A 10,813-nucleotide genomic window follows, 5' to 3' on the forward strand; every position below is an offset into this window, starting at 1 on the left:
GTGTGTGTGTGTGTGTGTGTGTGTGTGTGTGTGTGTGTGTGTGTGTGATGTGTTTGAGGCATTTCTCATTTTTTTTATTATATTTTAATTCCAGTATAGTTAACAGTGTTAAATTAGTTCCAGGCGTCCAATATAGTGATTCAACAATTCTATATATTACTCAGTGCTTATCATTTGCTTTCACTTTTAAAAAAGTAAGGAATTTTGGGTGAGAATATCCCCTTTCCCTTGTTCTCATCTGTGTTCTACCACCTGGCTTAGTGCCCGCAGCACAGCCGGGACATGTGTATTTCAAGGAGGAAGAGAGGAGAGCTAGGGAAGGAGAAAAGAGGAGGAAGGGAGGAAGGCATCCATAAGTTTCAGGAATCCTGTGCTTCATGCATTGCATCCATTCATTTTCCTCCAGCAGAATTACACTTCAAAAGAAGTTGAGCATTAGTGGAAAACGTTGTTAGGTCAACTGGGGTGGAGGAGGAGGGAGAAGCACGCAGAAAACTGTTCTTTGTCTGGAGTACCAGGACCAAAGACGTCAGATTGTCTCCCTTCGCATCACACTCACTGCTCTTCCCTCACTGGTTCCTCCTACTTCCCCGCTCACCTTAAATGTGGGAGTTTCCCAAGGCGTCTAGATCCTACACACTTCTCAGTAAGAGTAACACCAGGAATATAACAGCAGCAAACACTTCCTGTGAGCAACTCTTCTATGAGGTTTTCTCAAGCTTTCTCATTTACCTCATCAAAGCTAATGAGGTTCCACCCCCCACGACTGTCTCTAGTCCAGAGCGGAACTAAGATACGGAGAGGTTCAGTGAGTTACCCACCCTGCGTAGCATGGCTGGCCATGCCCGGAGCCAGGCAGTCAAGCACCACAACCTCAGCTCATGACCATAATTCTCTACCCATGGCTCTCAACCAGAAGCAATTCTGCCCCCCTGGAAATAGCTGAAAATATCCGGAGACATACTGGTTATCACAACTGGGGGTGGGGGTACTACTGGCATCAGGGATCAGAAGTCAGGAATGATAATAAACACCCTACCGTGTACAGGGCAGGTGCCCCAACAAAGAATCATCCAGCCCACGATGTTAACGTTGCAAGGTTGAGAAACCCTGCTCTACACCTCTTTTGTAACCTTTTACAAGGTAAGCTTATTTGTGCCCCAAAGTCCAACCTGTAGGCTAAATATACCAGAATTGTTATTCTTAGCCTTGAGCTCTTCTTTGAGTTTTCCAACTTTCCCTGCATTTGGATATACATCTTGACATCTCTGTTAGATATCACAGATTTGTTGTGATATCTGAACTCATGGGCCTTCCCTCAGGACAAATCCTCCTCCAGGTCTCCCCATCTCCACAAATGGCACCACCGCCCAATCATCTGTACAAGCCAGAAACCTGGGACATCCCTTGGCACCTCCTTCTCTCTCATCTCCAATTCTATTCGACAGAAATACCATAGATTCTACCTCCCAAGTATCTCTGGAGTCCACCCATTCCTCTCTATCACCCACCAACATCACCCTCTTGGTCTCAGGCATTTCTAGCTTGGGCAATTACAGTCCCCTCCTGAGCTCAGCTTTACCACTTCACATCAACCAGGGAACCTCTCATATATTATGATCCCCCAGAAGACATCACTTAAGAATTGTTATCCTGATTAAAAAAAAAAAAAAGTTTGAAAGCTATTAAATAGCTATTTTACCCAGCTCTAAAGCATCCTTCTCTGAGCAGATTTCCCAGTTTGGCTATTGTTTATCCATGGATATCCGAACAGATGGCTCATTTACAACAGGATGGTTAGGACCAAAACGGCAGAGTAGGAGATGCAGGTTCTGTCCCCCAACAAAGAACAATAATGAGACAGACGTCCATGAAGGAAAATAGCTCTGGGAGAGCTCAGGAGTCCACTGAAGAAGCTGCTTCAACACAATGGAGCAAAATCCCTGAGATTTGTGGGAATATGTACATGTGTCTTTTTTCTCAATCTTAACACTGTGCCTGACACATAGAAAACACTTAATAGATTAAAAACGAAAAAGACCCTGGATATATACTGAGCACTCTGTAAAGCACCAGGTTCTACGCTGAATGATGGGATCACAGTGGTAGAAAAGATTGGCCTGGTTCCAAAGAACTTACAGTGAAGGCCTTTGCTGATCGTGAACCACACATCTTCACAGTTAAACTATTCCAATAGGGAAGCTGTTCCCTTTGTTCCTGGTAGCCAGAGTCCCATGGCCCTATCCTCCAGAGAACAGTGGCTTTGGGTCCTTTTCCATTTATCTTAATCCTTTAAAAAAAAAAAAAGATTTTATTTATTTGAGAGAGAGAGAGAGAGCGAGAGCACACAAGCACGGGGAGGGGCAGAGGGAGAAGTAGACTTCCTGCTGAGCAGGGAGCCCAGTGACAATGCAGGGCTCAAGCCCAGGAACCCGAGATCATGACATGAGCCAAAGGCAGACGCTTAACCCACTGAGCCACCCAGGCTTGCCCCTTCCTTAATTCTTCCATGAATTTCTCTCACCCACTCTGATGTTTGAAAGGCATATTTTTTTTTTACAATCTTCATTTTTTGTGTTTATCCCCTCTAGGACTAAATGCCTGGCCAGAGTCATCATGCAGAATATGAAAAATCAATGCATTGCTGCTCTGAGCGTCCTCAAAGGAGGTTATGTTCCCTCTATTGATTCACTGGAATACATTAAAGCCCAGAATCGAAATACTGACAAATCTTTGCCTATTTTCATGGATTTTACCAGGCTAAAAAGATACCTTGTAAATCTTCTGCCATCATACAATTTCTGCAGCCTGCAAGAGCTTCTGTTTCAGACCACCAAGACTATTTTATTCGAATCCAGTATAAAATGCTCTGGAGAGTAATTGATTTGTGGCTTAATGACATTCCAAACCTAGTATGTTCTAGGGCAAATTATCTGCAGGAAAGAGCATGTTATGGTTGAGTGTAGAGAAAAGCCATGTTAAGGATTCTTCGTGCCGGTTCTTGTCGCCAGAAATCATGTGATTGCTCTGCTCTTCCACATCCCCTAAGAGATCCTTGAACCTCTGGCACTTGATTGAAGAATGTCTTAAATTTAGGGATGTTGCTTGCCCTCAATGCAGAGTAAGAAATGGTCAGAGAATGAAATTGATGTGACAGCATGGTAGGACAGGAGCAGAAATAAATTAAAAGCCCAGAGGCCTGGTTTCAATCCCCTAATGCTGTCACTCACTACGTATACACGGGTGTCAGGTTTCTCCTTAGCATCCTGACCTGCGGCATGAAAAAGCTGGACTGGATCAGAAATCACAAACCTCAAGCCAACTGGCAGGATTTGGCTTGAACGTGTTTTCTTTGGGTCTTACAGTATAAAACAGACACAAAACCAAACAAGCAAACAAACATCAAAGCCCAACAGAGCCAAGATTTTTCAACTGAACAGATTTCCACTCAAATTTCACATTTCCAGGTTCTCCTGAAAGATCAGAAGCTTGGGCCACCTCCATCTGCATTCCTCGCGGACACGGCTGTTAGAAGGGTGTAGCTACTAGCCACTTTCCCTGGGGCCCCGGCAGTCCATTTGGTCATCATGTCCACATTCCTCATACTGAGCCCTAGTATTGAGGCAGAAGTTAGTTTTTGATTATATTCACGTTACTCTGTTGTTCTCCTATTGTAGAGAACGATTTCATTTTCCAACTAGCGAAAGGGGGGAAGAAGTATGTACAGGGGCAGACAGACAATGAAAGCTGCCTGCTTCGATAAAAGTGGCAAAGAGAAGACAGTTTTGTGGAACTGAAGACTATTTCTAAGTGTGTCCTGTGCAAACAGGGTGTGTCCTCGTCTAACTGATGGCAACACGCTGATTCCACTCATTGATGCTGCCTATCTGGAAGGCAGGTGTTAGTGTTTATCTCCCGGATGAGATGATCTCAGGGGCCCCCCTTTAGTTCTAGAAACTTTGTCTAAAAAATGTGTGTTCTGCTGTTTGAAACGCCATTTGTAGGCACCTGGGTGGCTCAGATGGTGAAGCGTCCAGCTCTTGGTTTCAGCTCAGGTCATGATCTCCAGGTCGTGAGATGGAGCCCCCACATGGGGCTCAGCACTGGGAGTCTCCTTAAGATTCTCCCTCTCCCTCTCCCCCTGCCCCCCAACCCGCTCGTGCACATACGTGAGAATGCTCTCCCTCTCTCTCTCTAAAAAAATAAATAAAAAATAAGAAAACACATAAATATAAAAAGAAAAAAAGAAAAGCAATTTAGTCACCTTTTAGGACTCTCTTTCCTTTCAAGTGTAACTCACATACCAAGAAAATGGATGTCTCTGGAGAAAAGGACCTTAACCATATTAAATGGGAAGTATGAGTTGACGAAATGAAACACTGCTTGTGTTCACAACACATTATGTGGGATGAGGCCATCTGCATAATATTCTGTCTCCATGAGTAAAAGTCACCTATGCTCTTCGGTAGGGGCAGAAATGAACTTGCCAGCATGATGGGTGGCATATTGAAAAGTTGCATATAGGAAGACAGCTCATTTCTCTGTGTACATCAGCATCCATCACCTACAGCTGGAGTTCTGAATTTGGAACGCATGGATCCGAGTAGGTCCTGCAATGCAATGGGCTTGAGAGTCTCTGAAATACCCTAGAAAAGTGCAAATTTTTGCACACCTATGCACACATGCATTATTCTGAGAGGAGGATCCACAGCTTCCACAAAATTCCTGAAAGCCCCATGACTCCTCACCCCCAAAAGTTAAGAATCCTTGAGATACACAGGGTATCAGTTAAGCTAACCAACTGCATGTGTGTTCTTGCTGGGACATAATTACCATGACTGTCTTTTCAAGACCAAAAGCTGCGGTGCAGATTTGGACACCAAGACAGGATATTGAAATGATGACGTTTCCAGGAAACTCAAGACATTTAGTCACTTTAGAAATAAGGCCGTCAGGATGTGATGGGAGCTAGGGAAACATGGTACCAGGGGGTCATGCTAAACAAGTTAGAACAAGCAGTTGCCCTGAAGACCACAGGGTTACTGGCAAAATCAGTACGAGACTCGGATCCTTTATCATCCTTTTGCAGTGGCCCTTTTCACAATGCTATCCCCTAGCATTTATTCCAGATCAGACCCTCTCCCCAAACGCCCCCCCCCCTCAACATACACGTCTTGTTCTATTCCCACTGGGAGAAAGCCAAGCAAAACACCTCCTCTTGTTGTGTCCTGCTGTCTCTGGCTTTTCTTCTAGTCCAGGACACGTGTCAGGTAATTTACATATCCTATATGTTTTTTTCCTTTCTTTTTTTCTCCTCCTTCTCTTCCTCCTCCCCCTCCTCCTTCTGTTTCTCCTCCCCCCCTTTAGCAGCTGTGATTTCAAAGACTCAAATTTTGATCAATCAGAGAGTCTGTACCCGAGGAACAAACAGGAAAAATGCAAAGGAACCGAAAACCTCTCAGACACTAAGTTCTCGTTTGTCAGTCGACCGACAAGAGTTCCTTCTGCCCCTTCACAGCGGCATCAGTATCACCTGGGAACTGGCTAGAAATGCAGCGTCACAGGCTCTTCCTCAGGCTTAGAGAATGAGCATCTGCCTTTAGCCGGAAAGAGCAGGGGGGATTTGGACGCACAACCCAGTTAGAAACACTGCATGAGAGGCACGCGCCCAGCTGATGGTTAGAGCGCCCCATCTGGCCAAGGGCTGTTATTACAGCCATCTTTGAGAAACCAGGAAAGAACCAAAGGTGCCATGTAAACTAGCTACCTACTAGCTACAAAAAGGTGTCCCTTTTTCCTTCATAAAGAGTCAAAAATGGTCCCTCTCCAGGACTCGAATGCAGCATGATGGAAGAGCAGAAGGACCGCTGTTCTAAATGTCCAAATCTGTCTTCTAACTGCAGCCCGGCCGCTTACCTTCGGGTCATTGGAATTCCTTAAGGCCCTGTTTCATCCGATTCAAAATCGAGGGAGTATTACCTTTCCTGTCCATGGGGCAGCGTTTCTGTGAATGTCAAATGGAAGGGAGTGCAGGGTCATGGTTGAGAATGAATCAGAGCCCTGGATTTAGACAGCCCCAAATACAAAGTATTTGTCTACCACTCCTTAGCTGAGTAGCCTTAGGTAAGTAGCTTGCCCTCTCCGTTAGACTAGTACCTCTCCCATAAGGCTGCTGTGAGGATTAAACATTGTAACATTTTAAAAACCAAAGGCACTCGGTAGGCACATAGTAAGCAATGGGTCAGAGTTACCACCTGTGTGAAAGCCGTTTGGTAAACTCGACACATGGGCTGTATTCTCAGCAGCGGGCAGGTGTGCAAGGCGATCACCCCTAGATGAGAATTACAATGTCCTCCATGGCTCACCAAGGAATTTCCCAGACCTCTGTCCCAGGGGCCCTAAAGTACACATAGAGGCACGAGGACCTTATTTTGAGAATAATTCGGGGCTTCTCCATCATGTGTAGGTAGCAAAGCCATGCAATCACAAGGCTCTTTGTAAAAACCTATGAAACAGTGTTGAATTACGAGTGTTTGCTCATAAATGCTCACAAATGTTATTTTATTTTTAGTTTCATAGAAAATTATCTTGTGATAGATTCTAATAAACCTAAGAGACAGACAAGCACCACAGGGTGAATCAATAGGATTTCCTCAGTTTTCCAAACATGACTTTATGAAACTCGTTTTGTGCAAATTAAAACAGACCCCTGTCTTGTGACACTGTGTTTTAAGGGCTTTACAGGTAGCATCCCATTTGATCCTCACAAAAACCTCATGGGTTAGAGCACAGTAACATCCCCATTTCACACATGGTGAGACTGAGACCCAAGGAGAGAAAGAGATTTGCCAAGGGCCACACACCTGGGAGCAGCTGAAGTGGACCCCAGTCTGTGAGAGCCAGAGCCGTTGCTTTTTCGTTGCATGAGCCTGTCTCACTCTATTGTTTGGCTCCAGCCAAGGTCCAGTTCACTGAATATCCGGGAGAAAAGAGTGTGAGAACCACCAGGAAGATGGGACTGTTGCATAGCAACCCTGTGCTTGAGCCTGGTGAGGGGAGAAAGGCTCCTCAAGTTTTTAAAGCACCATCACTAAAAATAGCCCGAGAAATGACAGCTAAACACGAGGTCTCCTCTGAGAAGAAAAAGCTGTCTTGCAACTGAATGTCTTTGCTGTGTTGTCCTTGAGAAAAGCATGTGAAATTATGGGAGGCTGAGCATCAGCAGCTTTTCTCAGCAAACCCACTACTTCATTCCACTCATTTGCCTCGCAGGTGAGGGTGCTGCCATTTGTATGGTACTCACGCAGCATCTACCTCCATATTTCTTTCCACTCCAAAGCTGGAATTCTATCCAGGTCTAGGCAAGTGCAGCCTACTTGATTGCAAAACATGGCCGTCAGCTTCCCTGTATTAATCTCCCAGAAATTAATCACTTTGGTGGGAATCACCTTTGGTGCAAACGTTTCTAATGCCTACATTTGTCACTCCAGGAGAAACCGTGTCATTTACTGTATAACTCTCATGGCTTCTAAAGAATATCAGATATTTAATTAGATCTTGAAAACCCACTTCACCTAGTACCTTCAGGGTCTCTGGGTCCTTTTCTGAGGCTGATAATTCAAGAAAGAACTCTTTCCGGAGTCTGTTGTCTTCCTCTGGCAATCAGAAAATGCCCATTAGAATAACTACTAAGCCTGATATCTGCCTGACCTGCTAGGCACAAGAAGCAACAAAAGAAATTTAAATGCAGCCATTTGCCCACAAAGAACTTCCAGGCAAGTTGGCCATTTATTTATTATTCAAGTGTTCCATAAATGGTCCCCAAGATATCCACCTCCTAATCCCTGGAACCTGTGAAAATGTTAAATTACATAGCGAAGGGGAAGTAAGGTTACAGATGGACTGAAAAGTGCTAATCTGTTGACGTTAAAATAGGGAGATTAGCCTGTATAAAATAAAATAGTGAGATTAGCTTGGATTATCCAGGTAGGCCCAAGGGAATCACCAGGGTCCCTAAAAGTGGAAGAAGGAAGCAGAAGAAGAGAGTCAGATGACTATCTGTAAAGGAAAGATGCAGAGAGATGCAACAGTGTTGGCTTTGAGAATGGAGAAGGGGGTTGTTAGCCAAGGAATGAGGGCAGCCTCTACATGGGGAAGAGCAAGGAGACTGTTCTTCTCTAGAGTGTACAGAGCCCCTGGAACCTGCCAACACCTTGACTCTGGCCCAGTGAGACCCCTTTCATACTTCTGACCCCCAGAACTATAAGTTGAAAATTTTGCACTATTTTAAGCCACTGGTTTGTGGCAATTTGTTGCAATAGCCATAGGACACTAATATAAGCTTCATTAACAGCTCAGAGCTCAGTACTAGGAACACAAGAGGGAGGAAGATGCCACTGCCATTGGCCTCTTGCAATTTAGACTCTAGTGGTGTAGACAAAAGGGAAAAACAAAGAACCACAGGCTGCAAGACAGGCAATAAAGAAAAACCAAAGAGGCGTTGACAGAGACTAGCAGAATGGGAATAGGGGGAATTTAGATGGGAATGATGGGAGGTATCTCTGCAGACGTGACACCTCAGCCTAAAGGAAGAGAGGGAGTTGAGGGGGAAAGAATTGCAGGTTGAGAAGACAGCACATGCAAAGTCCCTGGGGTGGAAAAGAGCCCGGCACCCTCCAGGACTGGTGGAAAGCCAACGTGTTTGGAGCGCAGTAGGCCAGAGAAAAGGAAGTGCGAGATGACAGTGACCGGCAAAGAAAGGGCCGGTCATGCCGGGCCTCACAGCCCTCAGTGCCATCTGCTAAGAGTTCTGGGTTTGAAGGACTTTAAGTAAAAGACTGGCATGATGCCAATCGAATTTAAGAAGATCCCTTCTGTTGCTGTGCAGAGGAATGGATTGAAATGGGAGGACACAGAGACACCAGGAGGTCTCGGCCATTGTCCACATGGGAAAAGAAGGTGGCTTACCCATGGGTGTAACTATGGAGATGGAATGTCAGGTTCAAGATGTATTTTGAAAATATCACTGACGGGCTGCCTGTGAGAAGTAAAGGTGAGGAAGTATAGCACCCATCTTTGTGTTCGCTTTTGTTACCACTGCTGCTATTTTCTTAAGCAAGAGGGAGACAAGAGGTAGGGTGCCATCTTTATCTTAAACACTAGTCGGTTCTTGCTTGTTCAGCTCTTCATTCAGCAAGTATTTATTGAGTACCAACTACGAACCAGGTGCTATTTTAGGTACTGGGAATAATGCAGTAAACTCAATATGGGCCCTCTCCCAGGGTGCTTAAATTCTAGTGGGTTAGGCAGCTAATGAACAAATCAATGTAAGCATGCATCATGAAGTCTTGGGGAGTCATAGGCTATGAAGAAAATAATACAGTGGGGCATTCCTACTTTAGGTGGGATGGAAATCCTGGTTAACTCGTGGAAACTACGAGTTCATTACTTCGCCTCACCAGGAAGTGGGAAATAGGACGTTAACGGTGTGGTTACGATAATTAGTAATAACTGCAAACGGGAGTTGTCATGAGCCCCAAGGAAGCTACCTCTTTTTCTGTCAAAACAATATTCTGCGGTGAATCCTGGATTGGGCCGTGGAGAATGCTTTTATTTCTGACAGAAGGAAGACAGTAGATAGGTAGAAGTGAAGGGGATGAATGACAAGGCAGAGTGACAGAGAGGGGAAGGCGTGGGAACGGGACTGCCAGCCCTCGGTGAGCACCAGGCTGGTCCCACCCAATCAGAGACCACTGGACCATAGCACGCTTACTTGAGGACACACGGGCACCCGTTTTCCTTGGTTTCCACAAGACTTATGTGAGCAGGAAGTCCAATCGGGCTGATGGATTTACTGTCACCGACGTGCCCAAGCTCTACAATTTGTGTAGAATGCTGAAATTCAGAACTGGCCCACAAAATAAAATTGCCTTTGTATTCAGATAGTACTGGAATCAGTGAGACGAGAAAAGCACAGCTCCCCAAACCAGAGGTGTACCAGCCACAAACAGTAACGGTAGCCAGGTAAGTAAACCCTTCGGAAATTTCTCTGTGCTGAAGATAGAAGGCTAACAAAATGCTGAGCGCATCAGAAACACAAAACATAACCTTTGACTTTGGACTTCTCGGCGGCAGTGGCTGACTTGACAGCATTCGGTGAAGGCCAAGTACATAACAGGTGCACATGATGATGTCATAAGATTAGTGGGTGTATTTGAGCAATCGATTAGTAAAATAATAAAGTATTACTGTATAACGTGCAAAAGTCTATTCTGTTTCTTGACGCAATGTCCCCAGACATTGTCTATGGGACATAGACATACACTATGTCCCACATAGTCATAGTGTAAAAATGTTTGTCATCTATCATTAGATCAGGGAAAAGACTTAAGAAATAATCAACAAGCATTTATAAGGCAACTTCACTAAGTATGGACACTATACTAGATGAGATAAGGCAAGACATACGCCACAGAAGTACTCTTGCTTTTGGAGAGGTTTCCACCCTGCACAGAAAAAAGAGAAAGATAAAACATGAAAATGATTTTGGTGGTTGATGTTAAGAAGGAGGAGGAGGAGAATGTCCAGCATTTATTGAAGGCTTCGTATTTGTTTAGAATTCATTCAAAATGTTTTGTATTTATCATCACAGTTAATCCATGCAAGAGCCCTATGAGGAAATCACCGGTTTTATCCACATTTTACAGATGAGAAAACTAAGGAACAGAGAGCATAACTAACTTGCCTAAAGTCACACAGCCTACAAATAGCAGAGCTGGGGTTCAAACCCCTGTAGCCCATGCTCAAAAGTCTT

The 10,813-nt window shown here is 44.6% G+C and overlaps 1 long non-coding RNA gene across 1 annotated transcript in view; it reads right to left on the reverse strand.

The window, feature by feature from the left end:
• Positions 1–7,643, reverse strand: part of LOC141370810 (uncharacterized) — a 90,748-nt gene extending 83,105 nt beyond the window's left edge. The window contains exons 1-3 of the long non-coding RNA XR_012375198.1: positions 7,582–7,643; positions 6,864–6,971; positions 5,917–6,004 (exon numbers count right to left, since the gene is read on the reverse strand). This is a non-coding gene — a long non-coding RNA (uncharacterized lncRNA). The remainder of the gene's footprint in view (positions 1–5,916; positions 6,005–6,863; positions 6,972–7,581) is intronic.
• Between the last annotated feature and the right edge of the window lie 3,170 nt (positions 7,644–10,813).

Source organism: Callorhinus ursinus, unplaced genomic scaffold (genome assembly GCF_003265705.2).
Source record: "Callorhinus ursinus isolate GAN/ISIS: 27379988/994484 unplaced genomic scaffold, GSC_fseal_2.0 scaffold46, whole genome shotgun sequence".
NCBI classification, from domain to species: Eukaryota; Metazoa; Chordata; class Mammalia; order Carnivora; family Otariidae; genus Callorhinus; species Callorhinus ursinus.